Genomic DNA, 17,595 nt, shown 5'->3' on the forward strand with positions numbered 1-17,595 from the left:
GATCCGATCTGATTCTGGTCGGATTATATATCAATTATATGTGTAATAATATTTAAAATATTCGGGTCGGATTGAATCGGTTGTTATACACTAGTAGGATCGATTGAATTGTATGACGTCAAAAACAATATCTAAATAGAAATATTATAATATGTAAATTTTGATATCATATTTGATTTCAATAAACTAAAGAAACTGGAAAGTTCAAAATAGAATTAACAATATTAAATCACTACCAAAAAAGAATATATAATATGTATGCATTTGAGATGATAAATATTAAATAATATAATATAATTAATTTAAGTGGTATGTGATTTATCACTAGCTTACCATCATTATTACATATTCATGATGTAAAAGCTTATAGGAAAAAATTGCACTCTTTCTCTTCCAACGAAAACAGAGATGAACCCCGGCAATGGCTGTTGGTCGGAAAGGTTTGTTGAACGATTTATTTCCTTTTCCACTCTTCACTTTAAGTTTATGGGGTGCGATCACAAAATTTTATAGGGTGCGATCCGGATTTAAATCAGTATAAGAAACTATTGTCATTTTTTAACGGGTGCGCCCGCCCCCTTGAGCCCACCATAGGTCCGCCCATGTTGGAATCCTTCCTAGGTGTGTGTAAGCATTAAATTAATGGTCGAGATCCATTAAGGTGTGTGTAGGGTTTGATGAATGTCTCCATCAATGCATAGTTTTTTTTAGGTTTGAAAATTGTCAAGAAACCTAAAAATACTATAAATTTAGGTGTCGCTAAATCGTTGAATCATGTGATAACTTAGCATTGATGGAGTCAGTCATCAAACCCTACACATACCTAGGATGGATTTCCAAAAATGAGGGTGTTATAATTAGTGGTGTGATCATGTCAATTTGAAAGATTATTATGAGCTTTGTTGGTCTTATAAAAGTAAAGAAACTTTATTGTAAATTTAGGTTTTTCAGTTTTGTAAAGCATAAGAGGGAGGTTCATTTGTATTAAAATCAAGAAGGATATACGTGTTTCATAGTTGATGATGGTCCTGAGAAGTAACAACGATTTAAAGAAAAAATTAGGCCAATGATATGAAAGAAGATAACCTTGTATTGTGTTGTTGACTCGTTTTGGACAGTTTATGTATTTATTTATTATACAAAACAGAATTTACTATATTTATATAAATAATAAGCTCGTATAGTATTATGAATCTAACAAAGCTTGCCTTATTTTGAGCTTTTAACAAATTGTTTACGAATGTGTCACGAGTGGCTCGACTCCTAAATATGTTAGAAAATCTAGATCAAGAGATGGGTTTTTTTTTTCGTTAAACATACATTATTTATGTTTAATATCATCGAGGAAATATATAGTATTTTATATTCAATTGCGTAAGTATAGCTAATTTAAAAATGATCACTTCTCTTATTTTGTTAACATATATTCAATTGGGTAAGTATAGCTAATATAACTCATGATCCATTGGTATATGGTATATTGGTGTTTTCCTTTTAAAAAAAAATTGGTGTGGGTTCAAATCATTGAAAGTGAAAGATTAGGTGTAAAAAACGATGTTAAGAAACAAATATTTATACAATATCATATCATACACTTTGCATGTGTTTATGTATTCATTAATAATCACAGATAAATTGTCTATTTTAACGGTAAATTTCATATATAAGGTTATTGTATGCTTTAAATGGGATAGTCCTGTATTATCTCACTCTGCTCAGACTATGTTGTCTTCATTGGACCCACACTGCCTTCAAAGTTTGGCTTTTTTGGTGTTCCTCCGATAAACCATACCGCCGGCTGCCACTTGACAGTCGTTGTGTCACCACAAGAGCAACTCTTTGGCGTAACACACGGTGGTACGAAAATCCGGTTGGGCTTGGGAATCGAACTAACAACCTCACACAAGACCTAGTACAAATTCTTGATTGCCTATATCCACCCTAATATGACTCAAGTGAGAATTAAACTTGATTCTCCAGTGGTAAACCCAAACCTCCTACCACTAGGTCAGAACAGATAGATAAATACAAGATCAATAACAAGTCTAAATATCAATATCGTATTTACAAGGTTAATAAATAATCAAGAAACTTAGAACTGGTTAAAATAAATCAAGTAAAGATCACTTAATAACATAAATCATATTTTCAAATAATTGGATTTCAATATGAATGCAACAACATGACATTTTTATAAAGATGCTTTAGTTTTAAAAAACTCGGTCAAACAAGAAAGTCTTTGGTACAACTTTTATAAAAAGAAGATATACAACATGCATGATTTCCTATTGAAAGTATAACCATATGCTTTACTAACTATGTTCAATTAATATAAGCACCTTTGTTGCTTTCGGTCTTGATGAACATAAACTAATTTTCTATATCTCAATTTTCTACCGAAGTTGGTAAATTCAGAAGAGACCCTAGAAAATACTTAAAAATTAGTCATCGGATCCATGATTTTTTATAGGGTGCGAATGAAGGGTTCAACCATATTTTTAAAGGAAGTGATCAGGTATACTAAACTTTTTTTCAAGGGGTGAGCCAACCCACCCACCCATCAAGATAGATCCGCCCCAGATTCTAATGCATACTTTCTATAAAGACCAATGGACATTTTGAAAAGATGAAAAATGGAGAGCCAGAGCTAGATCGTGAATTGACCGTCATGCGTCGGCTCACGTTTTTTTCTTTCATTATTCCATATAAATTTAACATCAAGTGTAAAAAGATACAAGATTAGACTATACGGTGTGGGAGGAATGAAAATGGGCATGAAGTGTCATGTGCAGACACGTCAGCAAGAGGGCATGATAAAAAAACACGATGTGTTGTTGGGCGTGGAAAGAGCCCCACCTTTTGTTAAAAAAACTCATGAATCATAAACCTCCTACAACAAACCATCAATCAACTCGCGTCACATCATCAACAAAATTGCCCTCCACGACGGTGGAGATCCTCAAGCCCCACCCACAACGCCGCCCTCCACGCCATATGCGGAGTGGTGTGCCCGGCTTGGAGGGGTTTCCACGCCACATTTTCACACCCACACCGAGTGGTCTTAAAGAGAAACTTGGTTACAGACAACAATATAAACAGCTTTCGATTATTTGTTCTATTGACGACATTAGGGGAGTGGGGGTGGTCACTAGTGATGAAATTCCACCACTCACAAACATCCAATCATGTTCCGCCATGTCAGCAATCATTTTTCCATCACTCACAACCTTTTTTAGTGGCAATGGTCATCACTCACCACCACACCCAACAATTTCCCCCAACCAACAATTCCTCTCACAAAATCAAATCATCACGCGTTGATTTTTTCACGCGTTAAAGAAGTTCGCCAATCATCACGCGTTATAAAATGACGATGGCGGTGGAATTTGTTTGTTTATCACGCGTTATACTTGACTATCACGGAACATTAACGTTCCACCCCCACCGCCCTTATCACTTTTGTGAGATGATTTAGTGATCCCTCCAAATATAGTGAGGCAATTAACGGTCACTATTATTATTTATATTAACTAATTGAGAAGATGTGATCATCACCAACTTAGAGAGACGATGATAGTAAAAAGAAAAAATCTATTTAAGATCGAGAAACGGCCTATTTTATATTATTGACATCCATCCAAATTATTATACATTTTAAAATTTTATTAAGGTATAAAGCAACACCGATTATAAGACTACCAGTAGTAGGGCGCTATATGCCTCAAAAAGCCACCCATAGCGCTCAATGGCGCCTGAAACACCACGACGAAGAGCGTTATGTGGTAAAAGGGGGGGGGGGGCATCTCCTTCCCGGCGTGATGGAGGTTTGTTTTCAAAAGTTTGACCAATCAAAAAATAGTTAGTGTTTTTTTAATTAATTAATAAAAATGAAAATTAATAATTAGGTAATGATGGGTATGGGCTTTATGACTACGGGCTCTAGTGATATAACGCCCCATAAAGCCCCTGTGTGACGTAACACGACACGTGTCGCATAACGCCCACAAATGGGCTTTATGACTATGAATGACGCATAACGCCCACAAATGGGCTTTATGACTACGAATGACCTAATGTTGCAGAGGGTGGGGTAGGAGTGAGGTGGACGAGTGGTAAGGAAGAAACTCTATTTCGTATGAGACTATATAATAGACACTCTTGATCAAGTATTGATAAGTCATTTTCAATGTTTTCGTGTTAAGATTCTTTTGGTAAATTTATCACGTTTTATAAACTTCGTATATAGTCTTGTAACATTAGGACTCGCACCTCAATCGTATGGTTATAATCTTTTATGGATTTACTTTACGTTTCAAATCCATTCCCACTCTCCATCTTTATCACCAATTCAACACCTCTCGATCGAGTATACATTCACTATACGTCAACACACTCAATAATATTTTGTTTTTTAATTATAGGGTAATGCGCACCCTCCGATCATCAAAATTTTCTTTCTGCCTAAAGAACAAGACCGTCCTTTTCTTTTGCGGAGAGATATATTTTGTTTGAGATTTTGTGATTGAACTCGGACTATATACTTTTGGGGGCATTGTCAATCGATCAAAGAAAAGAAACTTGAATTGGAAAACCGATTAAGCTAACATATCACAAGTGGAATGCATTTCTATCCAAACATCATAGATATCGACATATAACTAAAGCAAATACACAATTATCTAATACACGAATTACACATGTTTTAAAAAGGACTTTAATACAACGCCTAATAGCTTTAAGTATGGTGTTTTAATATTAATTCTTGGACAAAAATATAAGTAAGTCATAAATAAGTAAATTTCTTAGTATTTTAAGTTGTACTGTTGTAGGGCTGACATAATAGGGTATACACAACATCAACACGATTACCTGAAGTGCTAGATAGGAAAATGACATGATAACTAGTTGTGTCATTTTTTCAAAGCACGAATCTATTTAGAAATACGTTACACCATACAACTTGTTTAGAGACACGATAAATATCAAATAATTACATTTTTTCAGCAAAAGTCCATACAAGTTTTAATTAATACACAATCCTTTAACGTATATGAAACAAAATTCCATAAAAGTCTTAATTACTATATAACATACACTAGGTTATAACCCCGTGTATTACACGGGTTAAGTAAATAAAAAATCAAATAGTTAATAACGAAGATTTAACAATTAGTAAACGATATTTTTAAGACGGTTCTCTGACATCCAAACAAAATTGTGTCATGTATGATCAAAACCTGTGATGTTTGTCAGTTTATAAATATGAAAGCATTTGAACCATTGATTAGAAGACAAACTGTATCATCGACTTTCTCACGAGTTTTAACAGTCATGTGAATATACATTTAATAACCCAAGTTTTATTTAAATAATAGTGGTCTTAATTTATTAGTTCTAAAAAATGTTGAAATGTCCAGATTAGGCATATGGTAATTAGCCAATTAGATAAACTTATATAAAAAATAATATTTAAATTTAAACTAATTAGATAAGTATAATTATCGGTAATTATTAAATTATATAACTTTAAAATTTAAATATCTAGACGTGAGTTGCATCTTAAAAGGATGGTTGTTTTTGGATAAATTTATTAGTATGATAAATGTAGTTATTATTCTTCTTGCATTTTAAACATATATAATTTCTTAAATTTGCAGCGTTGTCCTAAAGTGTATTAAGTAGTACTAATACTATACCATTGTCAGCGATCACCAACACAGGAAAAACTCGTAAAAACAAAATAAATAAAAACGGGAAAAAAATAACGTCGAACGAAAAGCAGACGTAAAATTTTTGAATCACGCACGCTCGTAGCTGAGAAATTAAACCGAAATGTAAAACATAGAAAAAAATAACTAAGTTCATCCAGGACTCGCGTGTTGGACGAACTTGCCAAACGTAGAAAAATAGATGTGACGCGACGGGCCAGTCAAACGGGAAAAATATATGTAAAAATGTTGAACCTCACACGCACGTTGCGGTGCGTTAACTCACAAAATTTAGAACGAAACGAAAAACTTGGAAAAGATGAAAAGTATGGTGGACCAAAATTGAAAATAAAAAAGAGTTGATATTAAATTGCAAAAGATGAAAAACTTTGGTTTAAAAGTAAAAAGACAAAGGGTCTAAATTGCAAAATTAAACTTATTTATTAATTTTAGATAAAGATAAAGATAAGGATAAAAATAAGTAATATCTATATATTGGTTATTAATTAATCTATACTATATAATAAAAAAAAACCAATAGAGGGACACTTGTCATTATTCTAGACCATCATTAATTGTATATAATTATTATTTAATTATTTAATTTAAATTATTAAATTTAATATGTTTCGACACATTTAAGAAATTACTGATAGGTTCTAATACGATTTGCTAAGTATCCATATATTAAGATAAACATTAAATATCATACTATGTCATAATTCATATATTAAAAAAAATGTTATACATAGGACTTGATAAGTATCCATCCATATATTAAGATAAACATTAGATATTAGATTTGAGTTAACAATTATGTGATAATAAATTGTATTGTAAAAGACCTTAAAAAATTGAGATGATATATATTAAGATAAACGTCTAACTTATAATAAAAGACTACAAATAATTCCACGTGGCATTATCTCATTCAACTTAATAAATTTTGTTTATATTTGTTTAATAATTTCTTTTAATATTAATATTAATTTATTAAGTTGAATGAGATAATGCCACATGGAATTATTTGTAGTCTTTTATTATAAGTTAGACGTTTATCTTAATATATATCATCTCAATTTTTTAAAGGTCTTTTACAATACAATTTATTATCACATAATTGTTAACTCAAATCTAATATCTAATGTTTATCTTAATATATGGATGGATACTTATTAAGTCCTATGTATAACATTTTTTTAATATATGAATTATGACATAGTATGATATTTAATGTTTATCTTAATATATGGATACTTAGCAAATCGTATTAGAACCTATCAGTAATTTCTTAAATGTGTCGAAACATATTAAATTTAATAATTTAAATTAAATAATTAAATCTTCCTATACTAATAAACAAAAATCTTTTTGTACACGTGTCTCTCTCTGATGCCTCCTCCCTTTTAATAATAGTATTACATATTAATTTTTATACACAAAATATAATATAATATTAATTAATATAGTTAGAGATAAACGTATAAATTCAAATTTAATTAATAATTATCTATAACAAATATAAATGTATCAAATAATATAATAAGTATAATATTATTTAATATAGTTAGAGATCAAACGTATAATTTCAAATTTAATTAAGAGAAAAATGCCCGGATAGTCCCTGTGGTTTCGCCTTTTTTCACCTATAATCCCCAACTTTCTAAAATTACCTGAATAGTCCCCAAGTTTTCATTTTTTGTTCCCGGATAGTCCCTGGGTCTAACTTCAGTTTGTTTTCTTTGTTAAGAGGGTGTGAAATGACAAAAATACCCTTTCCTTAAAAGGCCAAACCATAGGGACTATCCGGGCATCTTCTTCATTTTTATTTATAAAACCCCACCACCACACTTCATCTTCAACCTCCACCCACCATCACCCTCCTCCACCTTCCACCATCGCCGGCTGCCGGTCATCCAGTGCCTCCGGCCGGCTGCCGGTCATCCTTTTACAGGCTTCGATCTCAGCTGTGCAAAAGTTGTTGGACATCAAAGTTTCTCATATTTAAGACTTAACATATTTAACGAACCAATGAGTTTCTCTAAATAATCACACATGAAAGGCATGGAAGAGGACCCCTGTTTGCACAGCTGGAATCGGATATACAAGTTAGATTTCTTGGTGAGCTACGACTGAAAATAGGAATCTTCAACAACTTTCCATAGCTAAGCAGCTGATCAGTTCGAACGGCTGTGCAACAGAGGGATCCAAGGTTGCGTCGATGCACACAGAGACATAACCATCAATCAGTCTTTGACCAATTAGAGAATTCTGTTAAACTCACTGATAATACGAGGCTTGTTTGAAGTTTTAAAGATGGTTGCCATGAAGATGATTAAAAAACTGAATAATTAACAAAAAAAAAAACCCAACAATTTTATCATTCAAACCCCACAACCAATTTAGAATTATTGGAGCCAATCAAACAAAATAAAATGAAATACAGATACACGGTAAAATAATGAAAAACAAAAACCCTTTTTTTCTGATAGTGGAAAACCTAAACCCAAAATCCCTAAAAGAGAAAGGCGAAGAAAATCGAATTGAATGAAAGCAATGGCTTCGATCTCAGCTGTGCAAAAGTTGTTGGACATCAAAGTTTCTTATATTTAAGACTAACATATTTAACGAACCAACGAGTTTCTCTAAATAATCACACAATGACCGGCAGTCGGCCGGAGGCACTGGATGACCGGCAGCCGGCGATGGTGGAGGGTGGAGGAGGGTGATGGTGGGTGGAGGTTGAAGATGAAGTGTGGTGGTGGGGTTTTATAAATAAAAATGAAGAAGATGCCCGGATAGTCCCTATGGTTTGGACTTTTAAGGAAAGGGTATTTTCGTCATTTCACACCCTCTTAACAGAGAAAACAAACTGAAGTTAGACCCAGGGACTATCCGGGAACAAAAAATGAAAACTTGGGGACTATTCAGGTAATTTTAGAAAGTTGGGGACTATAGGTGAAAAAAGGCGAAACCACAAGGACTATCCGGGCATTTTTCTCTTTAATTAATAGTAAATTACTTTTTGAGTCCCTATGTTTTAGTGGGTTTAACCACTTGAATCCAAAATCAAAAGGTTTAACGTCTAGAGTCTCTAACCGCTCATTCACACTCCCTGTAAAAAATTCAAAAAACCTTTTGTAAGGCCAAGTTCTCTAAGTTCTCACAACTTGTCGAAATTTTTATTTTACCCTAACCATATATATTTGTTAAGATAAAATATATTATTTGGATATAAACAATAATTACTAATAAAGTATCAAATCACATGTACAAGTACTTATAGTATATAACTTAGAAGACTAAAATTACAAGCGGATTATGTAAATAAAGTACCAAATTATCTTTAAAGCGAACACTAAATGGTTTTTAAAAGACATTTTTTTTTTGCTATTAGGTATATAACATTATATTTACTTAAGCCGTGTAATACACGTGTTCAATATTTTCTTCCAATTTTAAATTTATGTTACTATAAATTACAAGCGGATTATCTAAATAAAGTACCAAATTATCTTTAAACCGAACACTATATGGTTTTTAAAAGACATTTTTTTTGTGATTAAGTATATAACATTATATTTACTTAAGCCGTGTAATACATGTGTTCAATATTTTCTTCCAATTTTAAATTTATGTTACTATCAATATGTTTTCATCTTAAAAAATGGTCCAACTTCCTAATAACATTGAGTTTTAAATATTAAACTTAATTTCAATCATATTACGCAACTAAAGACATTATCATCATTCTAAATAAAGACATTATATAATATTATAAAAATTTTAAGTTGAATATTTAAATGTCAACTACTAATTAAAAAAGTTGTTGTAGACGCTAAAATTTATAGTTTAAAAAACTTTAGTCCTACTTTTTTAAACGTATACTTTATTTTTAGTATGATTTTTTTAATATGTAATATTTTCTATATAATGATAATATTCGTATCTTGTCTAAAATAGTATTTATATCAAAGTATTTATTATAGCATTAATATACATAGTAGAATTTAATTACAATTCATTTACCATAACCTCATAACTTATAATTATTTTTAAAAATACTCACAATTTTATGATCATTATTTTTTTATTTTTTAGTGTTACTTCTTTTTAAGACATAATAAAATGGATTGTAGTATCTCAAAAGAGAAGTGAAAACTTAAAAAATTATTTTGAATAGCGAAAATATAACTGTTCTTTTGTTTTACTATTTTATCTAAATAAGTCATGTCATTAATAAGGATTATATACAAGTTTATAATTTACATTTTTTCGTCATTTAACCCGTGTAATACACGGGGTTGTAAGCTAGTAATAATTATATACAATTAATGATGGTATAGAATAATGACAAGTGTCCCTCTATTGGTTTCTTTTATTATATAGTATAGATATAGATATAGATTAATAAAAATCAAATCACAACATCCTTTAAAAAGACGAAACAATATATAAATATAAACATGTTTAAACAAGCCATTAACCGGTTAACATGTGTTTAACTTGTTTAGACATGAACTTAAATATGTATATCTTAAACGTGTGAAACTGTTTTAGACACGAAACATGTTAAGCTCAAACTCATGCTTGTTTAACTTTGTTTGTATACGATGGAAACGAATTTTGCAATGATCATTTAAGCTGGTCTGATTTAAATATAATTTATACATATCTCGTTGATTAACTTGTTGTACTATTGTTTTAGTCATATCGCTTAAACTCATGCTTGTTTAACTTTGTTTGTATACGATGGAAACGAATTTTAAAATAATCATTTAAGCTGGTATGATTTAAATATAATTTATACAAATCTCGTTGATTAACTTGTACTATTGTTTTAGTCATATCAATTAATTGAATTATTTAACCCTCCAAATTCATTAGAATTTTCTTTGTAAAATTTGAGAACGTTGTCCCTTAAGGAGAGCTCTATATTGTTTGAGCTCGCTTGTGTGATTGAACTCGGACCTTGTTGATTTAATTCGTCTAAAATAAAGACATCATTGGCCGCGATTATGAGAATATGTAGGTTCATACATGTTTATGTTGAACCCTTCAAATAACGCTTTAGTAGAGATCAAAATTCAATATATGTAAAGTTGAAACATTATATTTTTAGCTACATTAAAGCTGCTAATTTACCCTATATAATTTATCAAAATTTCTCATAGACAGAAAAACACTGTTCAATTTTATGTCTTTTTATTGGTTTAGCCCATATTTTTTTGTCTCATCTACTGTCTTTCTCTCACTCTTTTTTCTTCACCACTACCCTGTTAATTCTTTCCCCTTCTTTCCCTCTTAAGTATTTCCTCCTCCAAGAGCATCACACCAGCATGCACCATCGATACCTCCTCAGGTGTTTCCCGTTCCACAAGACGAAGCGGTGGCGGCATGGCATAGCATAGTCAAGATCTACGTTGGTAAAGATGGATGGATTTTGGATTCGCAGGAGACGCGAGTTGGGTCGGTTATGAAATGTAGAAATTCTTCGGTCGAACGTCACCTCTCTACTCCACGGCCCGCCAACAGCTAGGTAGTGGTGCTCACTATTGTGGTGGTGGTGCCATGGGGGTTTGGTGTCCATGGAGTTGGAAGCTGGCTGGTGGTGGTTGCGGAGGGTGGTGGTTGTGTTAGGTGGTAATGACGATGATGGTGTCTCTCTGTGACTAACGGTGCTATGGTGGTGGTTTGTGTATATAATTGTTATTTAAGGGTTTGTATAGACAAATCAACTAAATATTTGTTTGTTGTAGATATGATGAGATGGTGCTCCCAGTTGGTTTCCGAGCAGAATTGTTAGAAGGGGATTGGTGCTGTGGTTGTGTTATTAGCATTATAGAAGATGGTGGAGATTAACATATAAAATATTAATTTTAGTTAAGAAAATGTTTGATGTCCACTTTGGGAAAAACAAAGGAACTAGAACCCTACAAGTGTATACATAATACACTCATAGATACATAAAAGAAACAAAATGGTATAAATATATAATGCTTAAAGTGTACAATTTTAACTTTTTCTCAACTTATTTTTACAATAACTATAAAGAATTTAAGTTAATATAATATTCATAATAAGTGGGACTAGAATTAATTTACTAAAACTATTCAAGATTAAATGAGATTAAGAACAGGTTAGGAAGATCTTTTAAGTTACAATTAACACATAAATTCAAATCCAATACTATTACAGACATTATTATTATTACCAGATTTTTAATTGTAGTCATTAAAGATTTTTCTTTGACGTGAATTTTGTTATCGTTCTTACTTAGTTGTTATTTTCTATGATGATGTTTAAGTAAACACTTCGTAACGCACGTATATAATTAAATGTTTCAACGTATATGTTTTTGTTTGGTTTAACGGTCCCGCGGCATAGCGCGGGTCCCAAAATCTCGTGAATTACAACATACCAAATAGTCACGGTAAGGGGGATGAATAAGTTGATATACGTTATATTCTTACCCTTTTTTTCATATCATTGAAACACCATATAAATAATACAATAAAGGGTTATTCGATTTTATCACTCAAACTATTGGCTATTGACCGCTGCCACCCCCAACTATCACTTTGACGTCCGTCACTCCCAACTTAACACTAAGTGTGTTCTGTCACGACATCATTAACTGATCACTAACTTTAGATCCCGTTACAATACTTTTGGAGGTGTCATACGGATCTTAGTAAGGTTTTAGGGATCTCATGACACCCCAAATATGTACAAACATCAGTTAACGATATGGTGACACAACACACTAAGTGAAGTTGGGGGTGGCGGGCGTTAAAGTGATACTTGAGGGTGGCAGTGGCCAATAACCAATAGTTAAGGGTGATAAAATCCAATAACCCTACTATAAATTACAAGATTATCACCTCTAATTCTGATGTCTTTCACTCTTTAGCCTTTTGGTTTTGCAAATGCCTTAAATTCTCGACCTGCAAACAAACTTGCCCCAATGGCCCAAATAAAGTCGGAAAAACTTATGCTTTACGGATGCACACCAATGGAAATAATGTGTATTTAGCTATTTAGCGTTCCAAATGCTTTCAAGTAGGGGTGTTCATTGAATCGAATATCAAATTTTTGAATAATTCGAATAATTTTTATTTTCCTTTGAATTCGAATAATTTTTATTTTCCCTTGAATTCGAATTCGATTTGTATTCGATTAAAATCTACCCAATTCGATTCGAATAAAACACCGAATTCGTATTCGATTAAAAATTCGAATTCGAATCGAATTCGATTTGATTTAGATTCTTTTAAAACATCTAAAAAACTATAAAAATGAAACATAAATTTTAATGCAACCATAAAACACGATATCACATTAAAAAGTTCCAAATAAAGTACTATAAGTCTAATATTCAAAAAACGAGAAGTCGGGAATAATCACTCCATATTACAAGTTAATATTTTTAGGATTAGAAATCTATTGATTGATTTGCTATTTAAGTTTTAGTTATGGGCCATGTAGTGGGTTTGGTAATAGGTAATTTTAATATTTGGAATAAATTTGTGAAAATAATTTATAGTATAGCCCAACAAAAGTTATATATGTATTATATATAAAATAATAAATAAAATGTATATTTGTATTCAATTTCGAATCGAATTTGAAATTATAAATTTGTATTCTATTCGTAATCGATTTACTTGACTCGAATTCGAATTCTTATAATCGAAACGAATTCTTGATAATCGAATCGAATTTCGAATTTTTCGAATTTAAAACGAATTCTGAACACCCTACTTTCAAGGACTAATTCCAACAAGACATGGCAAACTTGAAAGGCATAATGGTTTAAGCAAACAATTAGTTGGACATAAAGAGACCAAAAGTAGAATAAGTCACATATGTGTAGGGGCGGATCTATGTGTTCTTTTGGAAGGGTGGGCGCACCTTTTGAAAAAAAAAAATTAGTGTAATTTTTAGGTATAAACTCAACCGCATCTTAAAAATATGGTTGAACCCCTCTTCCGCACACCCGGCAGATATTTCCTGGGTCCGCCTGTTATGCCAACAAATGTATAATGAAAGAAATAAACAAACAGACAAGGTTATGTGATAGCATACTAAGTTGATAGGCTATGATATGTCGATCAATTGCAAAATAGATGGGTCATAAAAACTTAAAAAGGCATATCAGATAATTTTAGAAAACAACTTGGTCAAATGTAGATATCACATGTGCAAGCAATGACGGATTCAGAAACTTTTTGTACAGGTTTCTAATTGCTAGCTTCTCACTATTTTTTTTTCAAATCATACAAGGTTTCCACTATTTTTTTCTATTTTTTCCAAACCGAGAAGGTTCCCGAAAAACAGTAGCGAATCTAGAAAATAATTATAGAAGCAACGTTAAAAAAATCTTCTATAGGGGCAACAAAAGCGAAAAAAACGTAATTTTTCAAAAAAAAAATTATATTACCACCAGAGCAAGAGGTAGCGGGAGACTACCCCTTGTTGTATAAGGTATATGCGCCCCTGCCAGGATCCCCCAAAACACCCTTAGATCTGCTCTTGTGTGCAAGCATTTCCACAAAGTAGGGGTGTGCATGGGTCGGTTTCGATCGGTTTTGACCAAAAACCATAACCATAACCGTGATGTTGGTTATTGGATAACCATAACCATAAACGATCGGTTATGGTGGTTATGGTTATTTGGTTTTGATGGTTATAGCGGGTCGGTCATGGGTGGTTAACCGTGTATTTAGCTTAGCTAAAAATAACTTATTTTTTTAACATGGAATAAATTGTTATTGCCTATTTGTATAAATTAGTATATTACATAGTATTAAAGAATACATATAATCTATAATATTAATACCAATTATTATCAAATATTCAAATAAAATGATATGATACATTCCATAAATTCAAATAATCATTCAACCAAAACCACGAAATGATATGGAAAACTAATAAGTACTAAAAATCTTCAGTCAAAAACATCAAATATTAAAAATATGGTGAAAAGTCTTAAATCCTACAAAGATTTATTACATGTTGGTTCGGTTCGGTTATGGTGGATATGGAAAAAATGATAACCATAACCGACCCGCTACTTTCGGTTTAAAAAAAAATCATTAACCGACCCACCGGCTTTTTATTTGGTTCGGTTTTGTCGGTTAATTCGGTTATGGTTCGGTTAATTCGGTTTTTTGCACACCCCTACCCCAAAGTACCAGTCTCTTTCTTTTCAGCCAAAGTTTGTTTCTTTTGTGCTTCTTCATTATATTTGATAATCTCCTTCTCTTCCCATGGTGTTTTATCATCAGTTATAATCCTAAATGGCGAAACCTTAGTTTCAGCTTCATTATTAGCTGCATGCCTCCAGTGACATTTTATTGACCATCCAATGTTATCCTATTAGTTCCTACTTCCATATACTTTCTGTTACAAAATGCTGGGCTGTATCTTTGAAGGCCACAAGCATCTCTGTAACTCATATCACTTTGATTAGTTGCATCTCTTAAAACAAACAGTCAGGATGGCCGAGTGGTCTAAGGCGCCAGACTCAAGTTCTGGTCTTCGAGAGAGGGCGTGGGTTCAAATCCCACTTCTGACATTTTTTTATTATTAAGATCTTTTTTAACTGAAATTATATTATTGTACCCTTTTTAAACAACTACAACCCTTTTTTATAATATTTATCAGAAACAATATAATAGTCCCTAAACTTATTTTTTTACCGAGTGTTTTCAGTTTATATATATTTTCACATATGTTCCCAAAATATATGGTTACGATGTTATGGTTTTAGTTATTAGGTGTAATATATCATGGTTATTTAAATTTATAACCATAAAGTAGTACGAAATATCAAATAGAGGTGTTATAAAACGATAGAGATGGCTTCATCAGGGCCGATTTTGAGCATGTGCAGGGTGGGCGTCGGCTCAGGGCCAAAAATGCAAGAGGGCCCCGTAATTATGTCAATTTTTACATATATATAATTATGTGTACATATAATATCTAATTATTAGATTAACTCCTAACTGTCCATAGCTCACTTGGTTAACGTGTTGTATTTTACCTGTCAGGTTTCCAGTTCGATTCCAACATTTTGCTTTTTATATGACCAAGACCGAGAGTAATCAGTAACAATAAATAAGTGACGATTGGTTGGTTCATTGGTTCTTTTTTGCGCATAGAATCAAAGAGGCTTACTTTCGATTCCATCCGACATTCCGACTATTTCCAATCGTCTTTTTTTTTCCTTTACATTAGTTATATCTTCTAGCCTGTGTATACGACTTGCGGAAATCATGCACAAGGAATATTAATATCTTCATATTATCATTTTAGTTTTCTAATTTTTTACCTAGCTATAGATATATGTTCGTCTAATAGTGATTTTTATCATAAAATGTAGAGTACATTATACGAATATCGAGCTTTGATTCTAAAAATGCTAGGAAAGCCACACGGTTCAGAAAAGTAAGTAGGTTGAATCATTTTGCTACACTACTTTTGTTTTATTAATTTTATAACAATTATCATCAGATTATGATTTTTTACATTTTATATATGTGATTGGCTAATTAATGAGTTTATATTATTGTGCGGGTAGGGCCCGGTTTTTTTATCTCGCCCAGGGCCAAATTTTTTTTTTTTCATTTCCGAAGACGGCCCTGGGCTTCATCATCAACATTGGTGTTTGTCTTTACGGATTCTTTAAAAGGGCTTTCTTGACCTACAACAGCAAAAGGATTTCCAACAACAGTTTTTTTACGAACATCAAGTTCATCGCTAGAGGTGGTAGAATGAGATGTAAAAATAGCCGGTTGATCTTCAGTAGCAAAGAAATTAATATTTTCATTTTCAATACTTTCTTTACAATCACTAACTCGGTTATTGATTCTCTTTCAGGAGAGAAAGAACCTTCTTGATCTGCATGCAAGGAGTTTTCAAAATATACAACTATCATTGTTGGATCTATCAAATCTTTCTGTAGCTTTTTGTGAAGTATCATTTCGTGATTATGATATGATGATGTGCTTTAATGAAGAAACCCTGATTTGTGTGAGAATGAAGAGTCTAAGCTTTTAAGTATAAATTAAGAAAAGGACAGGGTGTGTGCAAAGTTGCTATTTAAAGGACATATAGCGAACAAGTTAAAAGAGAAAGGACAAGTAGTGATATTTTGTATATAAATAAAGAACAATCTGTGTAATTTACTCAAAACGATATATGAGATACAATATGATTAAAATCATTATATATATATATATATAAATAGTAGTATGCCTGCGCGATGCAGCGGGAAGGAAACATCGCATTGCGATATTCGTGTTTGGTAGTTTTTTTATTCATATAATATTTATTGCAGCATCATTGTGATAGATATACATCAAAAGCGAAATAATCGGGTAATCCATTTCATTGTGTTGTTTATGGTTTGGTCGGTTCGGTTCGGTTCGGTTCGGTTATTATCCTCAACCGAGGCCGAAACCAAAGTCATCAGTTAGTCTATTTTATTAACTAATCGGTTTTCGGTTAATCACTTCGATTTATTCGGTTAGATTGACGGTTTTTGGTTTGCTTCATTTAATTTCAGTTAATAGTAAAAACCAAATTTCGGCTAAAACTTTTGCTTATAAATATATGAAATTGAGGTATAAAATATGAAATATATGAACTGTACGTATAAAAGCTAGAAATATATAAAAATATGAATGATTCGGTTCAGTTCAGCTAATTTTGGTTATACGAAAGTATAAAAAAATTGATAACTGGTTTTGTTTAATTCGGTTTTCAGTTAATTCAGTTTTGGTTGATTTCGATTAGATTTCGTCTGTCTTCGATTTGGTTTAGATTAACGATTTAGTTATTGTTCATTGATAACCAGTTTTGGGTTAATAATTGATAG

General features: G+C 31.9%; 1 non-coding gene across 1 annotated transcript; it reads left to right on the plus strand.

Moving 5' to 3' along the window:
- The first annotated feature begins 15,207 nt into the window (after nt 1–15,207).
- TRNAL-CAA lies at nt 15,208–15,291 on the plus strand. The gene has a single exon. It is a non-coding gene; the product is annotated as a tRNA-Leu (tRNA).
- The last annotated feature ends 2,304 nt before the right edge of the window (nt 15,292–17,595 follow it).

The sequence above is a fragment of the Helianthus annuus genome, chromosome 8, assembly GCF_002127325.2.
Source record: "Helianthus annuus cultivar XRQ/B chromosome 8, HanXRQr2.0-SUNRISE, whole genome shotgun sequence".
Taxonomy (NCBI): Eukaryota; Viridiplantae; Streptophyta; class Magnoliopsida; order Asterales; family Asteraceae; genus Helianthus; species Helianthus annuus.